Source organism: Notamacropus eugenii, chromosome 1 (genome assembly GCF_028372415.1).
Source record: "Notamacropus eugenii isolate mMacEug1 chromosome 1, mMacEug1.pri_v2, whole genome shotgun sequence".
Lineage (NCBI taxonomy): Eukaryota > Metazoa > Chordata > Mammalia > Diprotodontia > Macropodidae > Notamacropus > Notamacropus eugenii.
In genome coordinates this window covers 288,119,027-288,141,108 of record NC_092872.1, presented here as the reverse complement: position 1 = coordinate 288,141,108, position 22,082 = coordinate 288,119,027, and positions in this window count along the sequence as shown.

Sequence of the window (22,082 nt, the reverse complement as noted above, 5' to 3'; positions counted from 1 at the left end):
AAAAGAAATGTCTCAAAATAATTATCACTAAGTGACACACCTGTGATACCCACACATTTCTATTCCATAACCACTGCCCCATTATGAGTCCTTGAGCTGTCCTTCACCTGTTTGGGATCAGGGTATGCAAGTGATGGGACACTCCCCTGCCAGCTGCTCAGCCACATATTGCTGGTACCTATTTTGAATGACATTCCCTTACTGAAGAGAATCATATTGGAGACAAAGAAGGATCCCCTCACCTCCCAGGCATCAATGTACTGTCATCTGAGGCTCACATGGTACTGAATTCTAACTGGCCTCTCTGTGTCACTGTTCTGAGTAGGAATGAAAAAAGTGAAAGAGAAATAATTCCCATTCCACAGAAATACTACAAAGCAGCCCAGAAATGAGATCTCTGTGAGCCTCTTTGGCCCTCTGGCCCTCTGTAGTCCACTTATTTCTCTCTCTGATCTTTGTCTCTGTCTCTATCTACTTTCTCTTTTCTCCTCTCTCTGCTACTGTCTCTCTGTCACTTGATATCACTGTCTCTTTCAGTCCTTCTATCTCTTGTATGTCTATTCCCTTCTTTCTGTTTCTGTCCTTGTCTCCATCTCCCTGCCTCTCTCTCTGTGTTTTCACCTTCTTCTATCTCTTTTTCCCTTCTTCATTCCCCCAGCCCAAATTCTCTTCTCTTCTCTTCTCTTCTCTTCTCTTCTCTTCTCTTCTCTTCTCTTCTCTTCTCAAGCTCAATTAAAAAAAAAAACCCTTGAAACAAGGCCCATCAGTTCTTCTTCTGGAAGGTTGCCAGTTCCACCAAAGAGACCTTGTCTTGTATGTTACCTCTGGAGCAAACCAAGCTCATAGGCCTTCCCAGTTGGAAAGTGAAGTCATGTCAATATGACATCTAATCTTACAAGTCATCATCTCCATGTATTGTCGATAATATGGTAACAAAGGCCTCTCTTCCAGCAGGGAAGAGGGAAGAGACCAGCAAGGCACAGGAACACTGAGGCCTATAAATAACTTTCATCCCAACAACTCTATGAGATGAAGAGTGTTAGGAGCTTCATTCCTATCATGGTCAAGAAATTGAGGTTGCAGGTCCATGGCTCACGGACATAAACACACAGACAGACACTCACACAAACACACTTTCTATGGGTCAAAACCAGTGTTCAAACTCAGGTCTCTACTTACTTACAGGATTCTTTTCTATCCATTACACTGCCCTTCATGGACAGAGCCATGGACTGGATCTCAGAGGGCTTGGACTCCAGTTCATGCTGTGCAATTAACTCTGTGTAAGCTTGATCTTTTCCCTCTGAGGCATGAGATGCCTATTTAGGTCTTTCCCAGACCTGCCATTCTGTAGCTCCCCAAAGCTGCCCTGCTGTTGCTATAGCAACTAAGACTTTGGCTATGGCTGCTGTAGCTGATGCTTCCCAGGGCTTTCCTTACCTAAGGAGTGGAGACAGCAGCAGGTAAAGTCTAGAAGTGAATGGAGAGGGAGGGAGGCAGAGGACAAATTGGGAGGACACCAAGTCTGGCAGACTGAGAAGGGGTTGTCCCTCCCTCCGGGGGCCCGGTACTCGGCCTGGTTAACCTTAGCCACACCTCATCTGCATTTATCCCAGGCAAATCATTCTGTAATTGCTTTGTTCTGCCAAGGAATGGGATCTCCTCCCAGGATACCAGCCCCCAGATGATCTGCTCTGTGCCAGGCTCTAAACCTGAGGGCCCTGCATTAGCAGCAACTCCTTGGGTCCTTGGAGTCAGCCATAATATAGTATATAAGTGCTTAGAGAGTCTACCTGACCCAGGCCATCCATTTACACTGCTAATGGCTTACTCGGTTGGTAGCTCAGTAATTCTGCAAGTATTTTAATTTAATATCCCTAAATATGCATGGTTTGTAACCTATTTGCAGTTATGGACTCTCTTACTATTTATTAGTAATTTGTGGCAAAGATTAGGGAAATGCAAACAGCAGACTAGAAACATTAGAGAGAGAAAAAATGAGACCAAGGACGATTCCAAGGCAGGTGGGTGAGGGAAGTTAATGTTCTTTATGCTCTTCATCCTTCCCCTGGGAATAAAGAGTGAAATGAACCTCTTCTTGCCAAATAGGAAGAGATAAACAAAGGCAGTTAGTTATCCATGAGGCCAGTGATGCAGCACCTGATGGAAAGTCAGAGACTCATAGACTGAAAGCAACTCGGCACATTCAAGTTCAAGCCTCTAATTTTACAGGTGAGGAAACAGAGGCCCAGAGAAGGTTAATGACTGGCCTAAGGTCACACAGTCAAATCCATATCATAAACTCCTCACATCACAGAGCTGAAAGGGTCCCTCATATTATCTAGTCCAATCCTCATTTTATGGAAGGGGAACCAGAGGCCCACAGAAATACAATGACTTCTCAATGCCAAGGTCACACACACTCACAGTGAGTAGCAGAGCAAGATTTCAAACTCAGGTCCTCTGGCTTCAAATTCCACCTCCTTTCTACTGGCCCATATTGCTGCCTCTAGAACTTAGCAAGGTATAGCTCTCCAGAGAAAATGAGTCTTTTTTGGTAGCAATAAAGCACACTCACTAGTGATTAAATAGAGCTCAGTCAATGTTTTTCAAAGTAGTGAAATTCCATGTAGGGCACCTGAGATCTAGGCCTCCTCACCAACGGTGAAATAAGAGGAAGGAAGCAGATTGAGAACAAGGACATGCAGCAGAAGTTAGGAAGAATGGCATCACAAGTACAAAGAACTCACTGAGACATGGGAAGGATGATGGAAGCCTGTGGAAACTCAGACCCAGAATGTAACTGGATTTGGAGTCGAAGGGAATGCCATGTTGAGCGATATTGTTCTGAGGTTAGTAAACTGAGAGGGAAAGTGGGATTTCCTAAGAACCCCGCCCTTTAAGTAGAAAAGTTGGGATTGGATTGTGGGACCTCTGAATCCAAACATATAGGTCTAGTAATAACAGCAGCCAACTCTCAGTGTTGTGAGCATCAAATAAAATATTTGTAAAGTACTTAGTCCCATACTTGACACATAGTAAGTGCTTAAGAATGTTTGTTTCCTTCTTTTCATCATCTACAGACATCCTGGCTCTCAAAAAGCTCCCACTCCAATTATAGAAACAGAACAAATAAAGTTCCACTAAAGAAGGCACGACCCAGAAGGCCTCAGGTTAAGTCAGACCAAAGTTTCAGGGTCTAGAAAGCATAGAGGCAGGGCAGATGGGGAGGTCTATTGTCCTCCATCTCATGGAAAGACCAGAGTTGGTGATTCCAGCTCCTCAAAATCTTGAGTGAGTAGTGAAGGAGCCCAGATGTCTCCTAAGTAGCACCTCATCCAGGGGAGGATGGACCTAGTAACATTGAAAGTCCTTTCAAATTCTATAGTCTCTAAAAAATAAACCAGTTAGGTCATGTAGTAGATAGAATGATAGACTTTGAGTTAGGAAGATTGGAGTTGAAATCCAGCCTTAGATATTTATTAACTGTGTGACCCTGGGAAGTCACTTTACTTCAGTTTACCTCAGTTTCTGCAACTATAAAATGGGGATAATAAGGGCATCTACTTCCCAGGGCTGTTGTGAGGATCAGATGAGATAATATTTGTAAAGCACTTGGCCTAGCATTTCACCTGCTTCTTCCTTTCATCTCTGCAACAGATTGCTTTAATCAATGATGTCAAATTCATGGAGAAATTATCAAATTACGAACAAGGATTATTTGGGCCCATATTGGATTAGAAAACCATAAATTAACATTATCTAAGTTTTATTACATTTCCATTTGTTGTGGTCATTTTTTTCTCAATTACATTTTAATCTGGTTCGGGAAAGGGTGAGGTGCATGTTTGATACCTCTGCTTAGAGGTGCCATCACATTGACTAGATGTGTATAAAAGGAAAACTAGGAAAGAAGATCATTTAACATTCAGAAATAAAAGTGCTTAAGAGATCTAGTGATGGTCTTTTGAATTACATTCCCAGTTCTTGGCACTGAGTAGAAATCCATAAAGTTATATCCCATCACAGACTATCAGTCCTCCAAAATGATCTGACCCAACATCGAATAAACCTCTGCCCCAATCCAGTGCCTCAGGAGTCCCAGCTACTCGCATTTTCCTGTGAGAATTCTCAACCATTAACAAATTCAATTCAACCCACTTTTCTTAAACAATTTCTGTACTTACAGTTCTGCACTTGACCCTGAGATTAAAGTGGGGGAAAATGATAGTCTCTGTCTGCAAAGACCATACAACATAATAGGGAAGATGTGACTCCTCAGCAGTACTCTCTGTCCCTGGGACTCCAGTGAATATCATAGGTTGGAGTGAAGAGCTCAGGAGAGGGCCCAGGCCAGCTGCCTTTTCATTGCCCACCTGACTGCTCCTATGGAAATCCCAATAATGTTTCTGATCCAGGAATCTTATCCCCCTCCTCCATCCCTTCTCAGCCTCCTTCTCTGGGGTTTTGTCACCCATTAGATCATAAGTTCCTCAAGGGCAGGAGCTGTTTTTCTTTTTTCTGCTTGTATCCCTACCTCTGAATATTTTGTCTGGCACATGGTAGGCACTTAATACATATTTACTGACTGACTGAATTTTGCCTAGATTGATCAAAGTATATTAAAGTTTCCCATTCAGTTCTTGTGCAGAAATTAAAACACACACACACACACACACACACACACACACACATACACACACGGGATAGATACTTGTACATTTCAGTGGGTTCCCATTTGATTGAATGGCTAAGACAAAGCATCATTGAGTACAAAGTTCACTTAGAAGGAAGGACATCTGTATTGGTGGGACCTTCAAGAGAAACCAGGCTTGTTCTGCTTGGCTCCAGAGGGAAGAAGCAAGAGAAATGGCTGAACACTGCGAAGGGGACTGTGTAGGAAGAATGTGGCGGAAACAAAGTCGAGTCTTTCCAAACAATGCAAGCTGTCTCTGAGCAGGCTCTGTCCAGGGATGATGTCTCCCCATGCCTCTTGCTGGGAACCTTGAAGACAAAGCCAGCAATGAATTGTCATGTGCAGTGTAAGAAGAATTAATTAGAGGTCACAGAGCAGGTTAAGATGTCCCCTGGGTTCTCTTCCAATACTGGAAATGTAGCAATTCCAAAATGGGATCAGAAAGGAGATGGGGAGAGAGGCCAAGGTCCTAATTAAAACTGGACAGAATGGGGAGGGGGGAACTTTTACCAACAGCAACAAGGGGATTGATTACACAGAAAAGCTGACCACTACAAGTTCCATAAGTGCCAATGGATCTCAAAATGGAAACACCTGGTCTAATGGCTGCATAAATATACTGATATGGCCAAAGCCCAGTGCCTTGGCATGGTGCCATATGGAGTCGAAGCAAGGAAGCCCAGTGGCCAGCAGGGACAGTAGAGTCTTAAGGCAACATGACTTCGGGGGACAGAATATGGAGCCTGAAATCCTTCTCATTCATTCCTCTGGGTGAATGTGAAAGTGTTGAGATGCTGTCCATACAGAGAAAGAGAGATACAGGGAGTCATAGTGGAGCCAGAGTTGGCCTTAGAGTCAGGTATGCTACATTCTGGGTTCCATATGCTTGTGCCTGGACCCTGGCTAAGTCTTTTGACCATTCATCCCACCCAGGAATATCTTGAAGACTTTAAGTTGGAAAGGCCCCCACTTGAAGCTCCCTAAACAGGAAGATTGTTTATCTGATTAAAGCAAAATCATATAAATCCTCTGGCATTTAATAGATCATTGATCCATTTGGGGGCATAAGGTGGTACAGTGAGAAATGTATTGAATTTTCAGTCGGAAGGCCTGGGTTTCAACCCCCAATCTCACATGTATTACTTGAGTGACCTTGGGGAAGTACCTTCTCTACTATGCCCATCAGTTTCCTCATTGATAATGCACTCCCTCCATGAATGCAGAAGATATTCTTATTGCCCATGTGATTCTTTCTAGAAATCCTCTATAGAGTGGTACATCAAGATGGACAAAAATAGGGTTTGGCACTTTTTAAAGAGTCATTAGTTTCATAAAAGTCATCAACAAACAAGGGATATCCCTCCAACTTATTGATCTGCTGGTCTCAGGGCAGCTCCAGGCTATCAGGATGGAGGAGGGCTCATCTTGCCATCAGCTAGACCCCCTTTGGAGGTTTCATGGCCTCCATTCTGTGCTCCCCAACTGGCTGGCTAGAGTTTAGAGCAGCAGGAGGGTCTGTTGTTGTTTCTGCTACAGAGATGAAAGCCAAGCCCACAGAGCAAGGATTCAAGATGTTGCTCTAATTGTACATGCAAAGCTCCCAAATAATTGGGACATTAAACATTCAAATGGGTATAAATGCAGATGGATCATGATTTCCATTTTTACAACAAAAAAAGCTTTAAAATTTTAGGCAGAGGGGGCGGATTTTAAAACAAAAATGACAACCCCAAATATTATTTGCCCAGGGCAAAAGGGGAAAAAAAAGACATTATAAAAATGTCCTCACCACCAGCGTTGAGGATATGTCTGAAATATGAAATGCAATTTCTCAGCTACAATATTTTCTGTATCCTAGACAACAGCTTCCAGAATAGCTGAGAAAAACAGAAGGGCAGCCCCATCCAAATTACACACACACACACACACACACACACACACACACACACACACACGCACACACGCACACATGCACACACACATATACATACACACACCCTCTTTATCTCCCTACCCTTTATTTCTAGTACACCTCACATATACATACCACATACACACATGTAAGCACATAAAATGCACATGTACACACACTCACACCTTCCATCCCTCCACCCCAATTACTGCATTCACACATATACACACACACATACACACACACACACACACACGCTCCTACCCTGCTCTCATCCCTAATTCTTGGCATACAACATACACACATATGTATGCCTCTATACTCCTACCCCTTATCTTAGGTACACCACATACACATGTGTATACACATAAGACATATACTACATACATATATGTGTATGAACACACAAGACACACATACACACCTACACTCTCCTTCCTCCCACCCCTTATCCCAGGCACACTGCACACACATGTGCATACACAAGACACACTTACATATATACACACATACCACAGACATGCATACACACATGCACTCACACTCTGAATTACTCCCCGTTACCTCAGGAGTCCCATGATGCATACACAGACACACAGACACACCACATACACACATATGCCTGTATTTGACACACACACAAAATGCATACACATCTCCCCTCTATTTCCCTACCTTTGGTCTTACACACCACATACAAATAGGCATCTCCCCTCCATGCTGGTGGACCCTCAGAGCTCAGCTTCTTAGGCACTCACAAGATAAAATTCAATTATTAATAATGGCCACAGGAATGCATATCTCTTAAAACTCAGTAAATATAGAAGAAAGTGAAAATAAGAATTCACTCTTAGATCTGTTCAGATTTAATTGAGTTGGACATTCCCATTCTTTATCTATTTCATTTTATTAAAGGTATTGATAATCTAGCAAAATACACCGGAGACCACCAAAGTTCCTGACTTGGAACATTGGCAACTTTGTGTTGCCTTCCGTTTGGACTCCACTTGGGAATTCACTGCCCATGAAACTAACTGTTCAGCGGCATATGGTAGGAAATGAAAGAGATTTGTAAATAGACATTGTGTAGACAAAAGACACACCTCATCTGCTGGGGAGAAGTGTCCTTGATCTAAATAGTAGGGATTAATCAGGCAGCACGGGTACCTGAGGAAACCTCCTTGACCTATTTTGGGAAGACAAAGACCACTAAATCCAGGTCTATCATGAAGCCAATTCCCAGTTGTGCTGTGAAGAAATATTAACTGTTTCCCTTTAGGGTGAAGCCTGGGTTATTCTGCTGCAGCCTCTAAGTTAAGAGAGAATGGAATATGCCTTTAATGTATGCTGGTCTCATACCATGCCAACAGAATAGGAACAAATCCATTTCAAAATCTAAAACTGTATGTTCTGGGCTATTTACAATTGTGTAAATTGTCAGCTTATAACCATTGCCCAAGCAAAGATGAAAGACTTTTTGTTTTCTTTCTGTGAGCTAGGCAAGTAGTTCCTTATCTTAACCTTATTTTGGATGAGCCTGGCCTGATGCACACATGGCCCCAGTTCCCCATCCATCTTCTTTTCATTATCCTTAAAGAGTGCCCAGCATGCATGTCCCAGGTGCCTAATGCTTAAGATGTATAACTAGGCCCAAGATACCTTAGAGGATGTTGATCCCAGGATTTTTGATATAGAGCTCTCAGAGACCATCAAGTCTGTCCCTGACTCCTTTTTATTGATGAGTAAACTGAGGTCCAGGGACTTGCCAAAGGGATTTGTATGCAAGTTCTTTGACTGTAGAACCTTTGACCTCATTCCTGTACCACTGAAACACCACTGAGATCAAGAAGACCAGATCATAGCTCTGGTTCCCAAAAGAACTTCTGATCGGCCCTCTGATGAACCTGGTTGGCATCTTTCTCACTCTTGTTACCTCATTCTCACTCTCATGTGCCACTCAACTCAGCTCAATTCTCCACCTCATTGGTGTCAGCTCACTTGTACCAGTAATGCATTTGGCTGTGTTTTGAATACATGATTGCATGACTATATGAATAACAATTTATGTTCATTTGCCACATGTCATTACCGAGAATGCATGGAGTAACCACCCTATATTCAACAATCCCTTTGGAGTCCACACTTTAAAAACTCCATTGTTTCTAAAAAGACAAGCAGGGCAGGGGATGATACATTTTGGTGGATTTTTGGTCTACACCTCTAAAGAACAGAGGCCCAAAACATCCAAATTCCCCCTCACGTAAGCAATATCTCATGTGATCTGCGTTGCTAGGTTAATGAAACTCAGAGCTTGAACAGTGTATTTACTTATAAATATTCCCATGGTGCCTCATTGTCACCAGGATTTATCACACAGGCAAGTGGCATACCATTTGGTGGTTGAGTATACTGAACGGGAGACTGACACTATTTGGTGCCCATGACAGCTAGTGGTTAGGAGATGTTTTATGGGCCCTCTGAGCATGGGCAACAAGCCAAGCTCTATTAATGTGAGTTGTCGACTATTGTCAGCATGTGTAAACTGAAACAGTGATGGAGCTTTAATCTGGAACCTGGGTGCAAGTCTGTAGCAGCAAGCACCTTAGCCCCCAGGAGGGCCTTCTGCATAGGTTCTTAGATCTGTTTTTCTTGAATGAAAGTGATTTTAAGAAGGGTAAACAATCTTACTTTAATTACATACGCCAACAGAGAAAATACAAGCCGGACCAACAACAGACAGGCTTCTAGCTGTCTGACATAGGGAATACATACATCATTACCAGAGAGAGAAGCTCCAACATCTGGGTTTTCAAAATCAGGGGGTTCCTTAGTGACTAAATAGAGTCTCATCTGGCACAACAACCTTCTTCCAAAACTAAACCCCAAAGTGAAACCTTCCCCTCAGAGTACATATACTCTTTTCAGAGTCAGAGGGCAGAAACCCTGGTGACCCAGTGCCTCATTAGCAATCAGCAAAAGGTGTGGGCTTTCATACTAAACAAGCCTCCCCTAATCAAGTTTCCCTTAATTGTTCCGTCTGAGGCCTATTAATAGACAGAGATTTTTAACTTCCATTACAGAACTCCCTTTGATAACATACATCAGATCAATGTAACTATCAGGATTCTCTTTCCAAAGTGGTACCCAACATTTCTTCCACATTCATGCTGGATATGTTTATGAGAGACAGAAACTCGCTAACTCACTCCTTTGTACATTCTATTGGCTAGAGAGAAAAGCCATATGGCACCTACCAGAAGAAGATGCTCCCTCCCTCCCCTCAACCCCGCTGGTTCTCCATGGGAATTTACAATAAGACATGCTTTCTCAGTAATGACATGAGGCAATGGAATCAGGGACAATATTCCTGGCCAGGTTTCTGTGGATCTCCAATTAAGCAGAATTTGTTTAATTGGCAGTTGCTGTTAAATGGTTGGTGGCACATTGTTTTTCAGAACAGGAGAGATATACAGCAGGAGTAAGAACACCAAAACTTGGGCCAATAATTGGGATTTATTTTATAAGAACAACCTCAAAACAACTTAGTGAGTGAACCTTGGACCCGCTATAGATCCAGTGGGTCATTCTACACTGCTTACATCAAAACAAGTAACCACAGCACTGCAGTGTCCTGAGACATCAGAGAAACGTTGAGTTTGAGATAAAGGAGGTTGTGGAGCTGGAAGGGACATAAAAGAGCTTAGGGTCAACTTCCCCCTGCCCTGCATGAATCCCTTACATGGGTCCAATGACAAGGTAATACTTCAAGGTAAGTAATGATGGCACTCAGCCAGCTACCCACAAGGAAACACTTCATTTTGACCATTATATTTAATTATATACTTATCATGGCAAGAATAACAGTTAAAGCAATGCTGAAAGATGCCATTGAATAAATTTATGATGACTTTGCACAAATAAAATCAATGTAACCAGGAAAACAGCAAGGAATGGGGAACTGACTAGACTTATCTCCACAGTCCTCCTTATTTTTCCCTCCCAAAACTCCCTGAGATGAAATTCTAGTTCTATACCTCCTCACCTCTTATGTGGATTATTTTAATTGCCTCCTAAGTGATGTCTTTGTCTTGAGTCATTCCCTTCTGTAAACCTTCCTTCATACATTTGTCCAAGTGATTTTCCTCAGTCCTAGGCATGATCATGTAACTTGCCATCCACTCAACAAAGTCTATCGGCAGCCACTTATTTCTAGGACCAATTCCAGACTTCCTCTTTATGGTCTGTCAAGATCTTCATGATCTAGTTCTAGTCTCTTACTATGTATCTTTCCAGTCATTTTACACACTTCCCTATCCATGTTCTCTACTGTCTAGGCACACTGGTCTACTCGTAGTTTATAAACTATCCTCCATCTCCCATCTCCATGTCTTTCCACTGGCTCTCTGTTTCCAGAATGGTCTTCTTCACCTCTTTCTTTGAGACTTGCAGGTCTTTTTTTAAGACCCCATCCAAATCCCACATTCTGTAGACTGAAGATCTTGATTTTTTGCCAGCTGCTAGTTTTTTCAGGAGGAATCTTAACTATTCATCCAATATATGTGTCATGTAAAGACTGATAAAGGAAATGCTCTCTTTCTCATTAGAGTATATGGTTATTGGGTATTAAAGACTGCTGCGATTTCTAGTTCTTAGCACACTGTTGGCTTTAATAAATGCTGTTGTAATTAATTGGATAATTTGTTGATCTGGGACTTAGATCTGACTTTAGATCCCACTGCTAACACTTACTAGCCAACATCAAGTAACTGAAATCAGTGGTATCAAACTCAAAAAGAAATAGAGCCAGTAAATTGTACATGAAGACTCATGTGGGCAACACATTGACTTATTCAATCACACATTAACATTATCCATGTTCTACTATATCTCTATTTATTTTGTTAAGTATTTCCCAATTACATATTATTCTGGTTCTCCTCACTAGGGGGTGTTGTTTAAACTCCTTAAGTCCCAATTTACTCAATTATAAAAATAGCCACATCTTGAATGCCTACTGAAAAGAGTTGTTACAAAGTCAAATTTAGATTATGTCTGTCTGTGAAGCTCTTGGCACATTTTGATCATTTCTATGAAGATAATTGATCATTTGCATCCAAAGAAGAACTTGGAACTTGAAGAGAGGGGCAGAGATAGACACACTACATATTTCTGATAAAATTATGGCATTCAAAATCTACAGGGAATTAATGCAGTTAAGACATTAGGAGTGATTTCCCATTAAAGAAGTGGACAAAGGACTTGAGTGAACAATTTTTAAAGGAAAAAAGATTAAAAAAACCCTAAGACTTTGAGAACAATTGCATTCAGATTGATGTAAAATGAGACAACCTCCAATTTTTACCTTATACTCATCTAACTAGAAAAAGTATATAGACATTGTTGGAGCACCTGCAGGGATACACATATGTTAATTTTCTACCAGTAGAACTACACGTTGGTCCTATAGTTATGGGAAGCACTTTGGAAATGTATAAGAAATGTGCCATCCTCTTCATACATTTTGAGCCAGAAAAATAAACCTCATGGGTTTCATCTATTATTTTCCTTTGTAGAGGTGAATTAATCAGTTAAGATTCATGTATTAGACGTGTATTAGGCATGTATTAGACACTGTATGAGTCTGTGTAAGGCAATGTGTTTAGTAAAGTGGATACAAAGGAAAAAAAAAGATGATAAAGTCCCTGGCAACAAGGATATTACTTGTACTTGGGAGCATATGATATGTCCATAAATATAATATTAACATGGTTAGGGATGCTAGCAGCAAGAAGGGATAAAAGCTTTACTTCAAAACTGACACATGGGTAGAGTTTTGGCAGAAACAGGAGTCTGACATCAAAGAATCTACGGGGATTCATTCTGGTCATTGGGAAAACTTTTGTAAAAGTATGGGCATGAGTAATGGAGTGTCCCATCTAGAGCACAGCAATCCTATTTGGCTGGGCCATATACCATGGGCAGGGCAGAACATATAATAAAAATGTAAGGGAAGGTAAGAACCAGTTTAATCAGGCCTTTAAAAGCTTTATAAAACAGCTTGCATTTTCAACTGCAGGTAAGAAAGACACATTGAAATTTATTGAATAAGGAAGTGCTGTGGTCATAGTAGCACAACAAGAAAATTATTTGGTAACCATACATATGATAGATTGGAGAGGTGAATAATTTAAGATGAGAGAAAAACTGAGGACCAGAAGTAGGGTGGTAGCCATGTGAGTGGAAAGAAAGGGGCAGAAGCAAGACAAAGGGTGGGGGAAGAGACGACCAGATTTGGCAAATAATTGAGTAAGTAGTATTAAGGGAGGATCGAGTCAAGGACACTGAAGTTGTGAATTTCACAAAGAGGAAAGAGAGGGCACCCTTTACAGAATCTGACAAGTTTGGAAAAAAAGGAGCTTGGGGAGGGTGAAAGACAATGTGAAGTTAAGTCATTTAAATGTATAAAATGATTGAGAAGCACTGAAGATATATTACTGGGACCCAGAAACCAGTTCTGTGAGTCATTTGCATAGAGATGATAATTAAACCCATGGGCCAGTTGAAGCTACTGTCATAGTGGAGAGAGAGAAATAAAGAAACCAAAGAGAGAACTTTGGGGTACACAGTATTAGAAAATAGGTTCTAAAAGATAAATCCACAAAGACTAAGATGTTATGGTCAGACAGGGCAGGAAGGAATAATCAGAAGGTTAGAGTACTCAACATTGTCAAATGTCATAGGAAGTTGAGCAGAATAAGAGTTGAGTAAAGACTGTCTAATCTGGCAGAAATTTCAACCTGTTACACACACACACATACAGACAGACACACACACAGGCTCAAATATTAAAATACCTACCCATAGCAACATTATTGTGATAACAAAAATTGGAATCAAAATATGTGATGGTACCTGTGATTTCATGTAAATTCTCACACTACAAACTCTTGTTTCCTCAGCTGCTTCCAATCTTAGAGATTTCCCAGGAGGCACTTACAGTCTAAGTGATCTCCCTAGGATCACCTACTCAGTATGTATGTGTGATACAGGGAATGGTCCCAATACTCCTAACTCTGTGGTCACATGTCTATTCACTAACACACAAACTCTTGTGAGGTGAAATGTCTGAAGTAATTGTGAAATGTGAATGTAATTGGATATTTTTGAATTATAAGGAATGATGAATATAAAAAAAAATGTGAAAAACATGAAGAGACTTGACTGAAGTAATATCAAGCGAAGAAAATGGAATTAAGAAAAAAAGTCAATGAGTACAATATTGCAACTAGGTAGTAATAAAATATGAAAGACTCAATATAGTCAGAAGGAACTGAGTTCAAATTCTGCCCTGGACTTGCTATGTTAACCTGATCAAGTCTCTCTCAGCCTCAGTTTCCTCATTTAAAAAATGATGAAAACAATAGTATCTGCCTTTATAGAACTGCTGGGTGAGGAAAATGAGAAAACGTGAAATTAATTGTTGTGTAGAAATACTTTCTACTGTTTTTGTTATTGTTGTAAATAATTATTGACAACACTATTCTAGTTAACTACAAGAATCAATGCTAGTAAAATACCATCAATATTAGAGGACACATTCCTTACTTTGTTTAGCAAACAGACTGTTTCTTGGGGACTAGACTTCATTTGGTCAGGGTTGGGTAATTTTTTCTGCTCTGTGAAAACAAAATAAATCAAAGATTCCCAATACTGAACCAAACTTGACATGACGTTTGTTGGCAGCCAATTATTAAACCAGAATGAAAAGTACATCCCATGTTCCCAGGCATTCTGGTTAATTGGAGAATTACTGTACTGCATGTCTGCAATGGGATTATTGCTAAGGAAAGTCCATTGCTTTACTCATCACTGCTTGTCCATCATTCGCATTCCAACTAATAATACTATAGCTCAATGTCATCTTTATGCCATTAACCCAATTGCTCCAGCAAGAATCATACTTGTTTGGCTTTATCTAGTCTGACTCAAAGCTAATGAGGAGTTCTCTAATTTGTCACTAATCAGTGTAACTCGTTCCTTTATTACAGATCAGAGTTTATTAGCGATAAGATAAGTCAGTTCTACCAGTTGGTTCTATTTGTTAATGTCGCAATAGTTTATGTTCTTGGGTAATAGCAGGGCCTCAATGTGGTAACCAATTTTATTTTTTTTCCTATTTCAGACAAAATCTATTATCTCTTGTTGTAAAAGCATCAATTTCCCGTGTTTTCTTATTTTTCTAGTATGCACTTGCTTTAGTCTCCTCCAGAGACATAATGTGACTAACTAAATCCTTAATCTGGGTATCATGCTTTTATCAATTCATCCTAAGATTTGTTTGTCAGAGAGTAAATGACTCGACCAAGGTCACAGAGTTAGCTGAGGCTATATATTCTACCATAAAGGAACTTATTTCCAAGGGGTTGCAGATCAAATCTTTTTTTTGCAAGATGCCTTGCCACCCATGTCCTTGATAAGCATCCCCACATATACCCAGAGACAATTTTTTTTATTTTTTCAGCTTCATTATTCACCCCAGACAAAATTACTTAGATCAGAAAAGAAGGGAATCAATCCTCCCCTATCTCTCTCTAGATAAAGCTGGCCCAAGACCATGTTCAACTCCACCTATTTGTTTACAAGTCAGTCAATCAAGACTGATTAAGAGCTGGCAATGTGTCACACATTGCGTTAAGCACTAGAGATTTTTTATTTTTCCCATTTAAAAGAAAAAATGTTCTTGAAAAGATCTTATTTAACATTTTGCTTTTCCAAATTACATGCAAAAACAATTTTTAAGATTTCCTTTCTTCAAATTTGGAGTTCCAAATTCTCTCTCTTGCTTTGCTCTTTCCCCATTGAGAAGGCAAATTATTTGACACAAATTAGGCATGTGTAGTCATGCAGAACACATTTCCATGTAAGTCATTCTGTGAAAGAAAATAGGCAAAACATCCCACGAAAAGTAAAAGAGACAAAAAAAGTATCTTTGATCTTCATTCAGGCTCTACAAGTTCTTTCTGTGGAGATGGACAGCACCTTTCATCATAAATACGAGAGGATGTCTTGGATCTTTGTGTTGTTGAGAAGAGCTAAGTTATTCATAATAGATCATCATAAGTATTCTCATTACCACATACAGTGTTCCCCTGGCTCTGTTTATTTCACTTTGCATCAGTTCATGTAAGACTTTCCACGTTATTTTTTTCTGAGTGCATCCTGCTCATCATTTCTAAAAGCACAATAGTATTCCATCACAATCAAATACATGTTCAGCTATTCTGTAATGCATTCTTCTTTCTCATCCTTTAATTTTATTTTTTTAGATAATTATACCATCACATTTGACTCACACCTCTGCTTTCTGTCTATATGTACTCCTAACTTCCCTAATAATGAAAAATATTTTTTAGGAGTTACAAGTATCTTTACACCTTTTAGGAATATAATGATTTAATCTTTTCAAATCCCTTATTCTTTCTCTTTTCTGTTTTTTTTTTTTAACCTTTTGATGCTTCTTTTTCATCTTTTATCTGAAAGTCAAGTTTTCTATTCAGCTCTGGTCTTTTCATCAGGAAGGCTGGAAAATCTTCTATTTCATTGAATGTCCATTTAACCCTGAAGGCTTATACTCAGTTTTGCTGGGTAGGTGATTCTCGGTTGTAATCCTAGCTCCTTAAGCATCCAAAATATCACTTTCTAAGCCCTCCAGTCCTCTAGCTGCTAAATCTTTTAATGTCCATGACTCTACAATATTTGAACTGTTTCTTTTTGGCTGCTTGCAGTCTTTTCTTCTTGATATGGGAAATTATGAAGAACTTTTTAAATAACTGCTAAGTAAGAACTCAGTGCAGATTAAAATGCATTTTAAAAACAAATTGTTGCTATTTGGCATTCAGGTTACATCTGACTCTACGTGATTCCATGTATCATAGCACATAGGGGCATTCTGTCCTCCACTATGTTTCAAAGTCTGTCCACGTTCATGTTTGTTGTTTCCTTGACACTATTTATCCATTCCATCACTTTCTCCTTTGGCCATCAATATTTTCCAAAATAAGTTTTTTTTTTCCCCCACAATGAGCCTTATCTTTTCTTTATGTAGCCAAAGTATTTAATCTAACCCTTTAGGGACACCACAATTCACAGCAGCTCACTGTCCCCCTTTCTTGGCTGCCATGGGTGCATCTGGGAATGAATGCCAACACTATTTCTTTCACTCTGATTTTCAAAGAAGAGAATTTGATAATCCTAGAAGCCCATCCGTTATAGAGCACAAGTCTGATGGGCTCAGGATAGCTAAGTGTCACAGTGGATAAAGTGTCAGGCCTGGAATCAGGAAGACTCCTCTTCAAATGTTCAAAAGTTTAAATGTGGCTTCAGACAATTAGTAGCTGTGTGAACCTCGGCAAGTCACTTAACCCCAATTTATCTCAGTTTCCTCGTCTATAAAATGAGCTAGAGAAGGAAATGGCAAACCACTCCAGTATCTTTGCTAAGAAAACCCCAAAAAAGGTTGCAGAGAGTCATACACAACTGAAAAATGACTGAACAACAATGTGAGAGATTCAGCTCCCACTCCTCAGCCAGGACAACTCTGCCCCTGGGCTCACAGTAGTGGTGGGTAGATGATCCTTCTGAGATTTGAGAGGGTGAGAAGTGCCATCTTGACCAAGTGAACACATTAAATTCTGGTTTTGGTGCCTTCAAAAGATGTTGGCATGTCTTCCCACACATAATAGATTCCTTTCCTGTTCCTTCCTGACTCATCTCCTGAGATTGTCAGTACTGATCTTCTTCTGGAAGGGCCTTCTTCTGGAGGAGCTAACTTTGGGAAGAGTTAAGCAACCAGAAAATGAAATGAGATTTTTTATTTGGTTTTCTTGAGGAATTGTTGGTTTCTTTAAAATAAATAGGAAATAAAATTTGTCTTTCACCACTAAACATGCTTAGAAATATCTGGATATCCTAATCCTTTCTTTTAACCTTTCAAGATGGTTACCTATGTAACACACACACACACACACACACACACACACACACAGAGAGAGAGAGAGAGAGAGAGAGAGAGAGAGAGAGAGAGAGAGAGAGAGAGAGAGAGAGAGAGAGAGAGATTGACTCATGGAGATGAGATAACTATAAATATGAGATCTCTTTGTCCAGGGAATGATTCTTTTAGCTTCTCAGAGATGTTGTGTGCTGCAATTAAAAGAGTTCTGGCTCTGTAGGCAGCATGGGTTCAAATCCCACCTCTTACATTTGCTACCAGTATGAGATTGAGCAGGCCTATTAATTTCCCAGAACCTCAGTATTTTTTTTTATTTGTTCTGGGGGGAAAAGGAATAAACATTTATATAACACCTACTATATTTCATACAGAGGATTAAGTTTTTCTTTTAAGTTACCTCATCTGATCCTCATAATAACCCTGTGTAGTAGGTGTTATTATCTTCTACAGCAAGGGTGGGTAACCTGTGGCCTTGAGGTCACTTGTGGCTTTCTAGGTCCTCAAGTGTGGCCCCTCAACTGAATCAGAATTTCATGGAAGAAATCCTTTTATTAATCTACATGTTAGAGTTGAGGAAATGAAGCAGAAAATGGTAAAGTGACTTGCCCAGGGTCACACAATAAATGTCTGAGGCCAGATTTGAACCCAGATTTTCCTGACTCCAAGTCCAGTTAAGATGATCTTTGATGTCCCTTCCAACTTTACATTGATGATCTTCCGTTACCTGTAATTATGACAACTTAAATATAGAAATGGAAAGTATGCTCAAAGTCCTTCAGCCCAAACCACAATGGAAGACATTGAGACTGAGAAGTGGCATAAGTTGCCAGTCACATAGGTCATAAAGTACAGACAGCATCTGAGGCTGGACTTTTCTCTCAGATAAAAGATAGATGTCACTGATCCCTGCTTGACAGAATGAGTTCTGAAATGACATGAATCAGAATGAAATACTTGTATAGGGCCCACCATTCCCATTAGGATGGAATATGTGAATCTTCTGCATCTCACTGGGACTCATAGTCCCAGTCGCTCTATGGAGGCAAAAGTTGTTCTGCCTAGTAAGTCATTTTCTTCATTCAAACAAGAAGAGCCTTGCCTTTTTTAATCCAGTCCTTTGACTCACGAATCTTTTAATTATGATGTGTCTGTGGAAATTTCCAGAATCCATGAAGATCCAAAATAGGAGTTGTACTCTGGCTGAGTGGCCTCTTCAGTCAAAGCTGCACCCATTGTTCCCAGCTGATTGCAAGGTGTGGTGATTGGCATCTCTCTCTGGTCTTCTTCTTTTCCTCTGGTGTTTCCCTGTCATATCAGGACAGTACCTCCCATGCAATGCTTCAGATTAGTTCAAGAAAAAGACCTCTATCTTTCTGTGTCATATTCTGGTAACAGGGTAGAGGAATACCCTCAAGTTCTCTCCCCTTGTTAGAGGGACCTCTCTTATTCTCCTGCCTCTTCTTATTTTAATTTCTTCTTCCTCTTTCTAATCTCCACTGATTGCCAGCCCTCCTTGCTTGTCCTTCACATTCCTCTAGGTCTCAAGCAACTACTCTTCTCCTATCTCAAAGGAAGGAAGGGAAAAAAATATTCTAGGGAGATTTCCATGACATAAATGCTGTATTCTTCTCTACAAATGAAAATGAAACTTGGTAAAGTACATAGTGGAAAAGCAAATGATTTTGAAGTCAGGCATGGACACTCCTTGTTTTTACATTACTGAGTCTTACATTCTGGCTGGGTCACTAACTGAGGCAGGTTCCTTTACACCCCTTGGCCTCAGCTTCTCTATATGTAAAATGTAAGATAAGAGAAGATAATCTCTAAGAACTTTTTCAACTCAAAATATAATTGGGATTTGAGTGGGAAGTTTGAAATCACTTGAAGCAGCACATAGCTGCTCTCCACCCTGTGTCTGCCTGTTGAGTTTTGGTCCAGGGTCCATATTCATTAGTTACACCAGTCCAGGACATACATGCTAACTCAAGCATCTGCCTAACCACATGCTGTTCATTGTCTGAGCATCAGGCATTCTTCTTTCACTTGGTATCCAATTCTTCTACTTAGGGGAAAATAAAGCAAACAACTAGCTGGAGACTTACTAGGGCTTAGATTAATCTGGGGTTGAAAGGACAGCCTGTAGAGCTCCCCCATCAAATAATAAATGAACCATTTGGGCAATACTTAAGGATCAGCAAAAGCTGTTGGAAAGCCCTCATGAGACTGGGTGATTCCCACTTTAGAGAATTAATGAAAGGATGGAAAGACCAATGCCACAAAAAGTAAGAGTTTGCTAGTTGTCATCATCATCATCATTTTTTGTGGTTGTTTCAATCTATATTGATGAGAAGAGCAGGAACCAAATTTTGGATATGTTTGAATAGTGCATTCTGACTACTGCATGAGTCTGAGCATCCTCAGTCCTCTCCACCACCATAGCACCATGGTTACAAGGAAAGATCAATGGAGCGGTGGAGGTTAGATATTTTTTTTTTATCAAATTGATGAATGATAACATAGCTATACACTTCCTGAGCTACAGATAGGTCTTTGCATAGAACCTGGACCTGGAATTTCATTGATAGAGAAAATTCTCAGATGAGAAAACTGTTTCAGGACAGCTGTATTGCAACTTGCCACCTTACAGAGTTTCCCAGGAGATGAAGAAGTTACTTGACTTGCTTATAATCACACAACTTACATGTGGCAGAGGCCAAGGCCAGATTTGAACCTATGCCTTTCTATATTGAATACAAGGTATTCTTCCACGAAGTCAAGCTACTTCTGTCTTCTTGTTGATACTGAGACTATTTCATATTTGAAGATACTATTTTCATTCTTCAACATTCCAGGAGGGAAATAAAATATGACCTTTGAGAGCAGTCAACTTCTGTATTTTGTTCATGGATAATCTCATAGGACTCATTTTCTCTTTCAAATTCCAGGTCCTTAGTGACATCTTGTTCTAGTAAAATTAATGTTGATTTTTTTAAAGTTCCTATAAGAACACCCAGCAATAGTGGCAATAATTCGGATAAGTTCTTTAAACACAGTGTATAAATTCGCCTCCTGTATCCTTTTGTCTTTCATTGTAGACAATTATTCAGGCTAAGAGCACAGATTGCTTTATAGGATTGGGAAAATTTTTGAGTGCAGAGAAATATATCAAATTATAGCGTGTGTGTTTTTCAATCAAAATTGATTTGTTTTATGTTTATTATGGGAGTTTACACCAGATAAATACAATATTTGATATATTTTGGAATTGCATAGAAAATGCTATATTATAATTTTCATAATGAAAATCAAATTTATGGCCAAGTCATGAATGCTCATCATGCTATATCTACACTCTTCAGAGAATGGTACCACATATCTTGATTTTATGTGGTGGACAGGGCCTTTGAGTATCACTTTCATCCCTCTATGACTTTGTTCTAGAAAGAACTAATTTGATGAAGGAGCCTGTATTCCTGATCTGACTAAGAGATTTATCAAGGAAATCTCTATTCCTGAGAACAGATCTTCTGGATCTGAAGTGAAGGGAACTGTTTCAGGTCTCAATCCCAGATTCATTCCATCAGAAGTTCTAAGTGGCTTCTAGATACAAGCTATGCATGAAGGCAGAAGCATATGGTCACTGCTTAGCTGGGTTTTAGCTCCCTCTTATATTAGCATTCTTGAAAACCAGATTCTTACACACAGTCTGAGTCTTCCTAAAGAGTTTGCTAAAGCTGCCATTTTGAGCTCATGATGGAATAGAAAGAACATTAGCTCACTCACTTTAAGATATGACTTTAATCACTCCTGCTTGTGCAATTTTAGCTTAAAAACTGCTAAATGTAATGGGTTTAAGTGCAATCATCCCACTCCCAAGAACAAATTTTCCCTAAAATCTAGGCCATTCACAGATTCTACCTTGGCACACAACACGGTCATTATCACCAGTGAATGTAAGACTGTAAGGAGACTGGACAATTCTGAGACCCTGGAGCTTAAGAGTAGCTCAAAAAATAAGAGTTTTGAACATGTTTTGAGTCCTTATGCCAAGATTTACATGTGAGAAAAATTATAAACTTATTGAGAATTAGAAAAAGGAGAAAATAAAAGAGGGCCTTAGGTTCCTGAGATGAAATCTTCTTTAGTTAAAAATTTGAAAACAAACTCCTTAATCCCATCCTCTGTACCCCATCCTATCTAGGCAATCAGTTGGTACAAAGGAGTCACACCTTAGATGTTTTCTCCCTAGGGCAGTAGATAGAGCCCTGGCTTCTCAATCAGTAAAGACCAAAATTTAATTCCTGCCTCAGACATAAAATAGTTGCTTGACTCTGTGAAAGAAATCTCATGTTCTGACTTAAGTTGACTCAGTTGTAAAATGGAGGTAATTAACACAAACTGTTCTTGACAGATAGAAATGAGCAACATATGTCACAGGCTTTGGTGGCCTTCAAGTTCTTTATAAA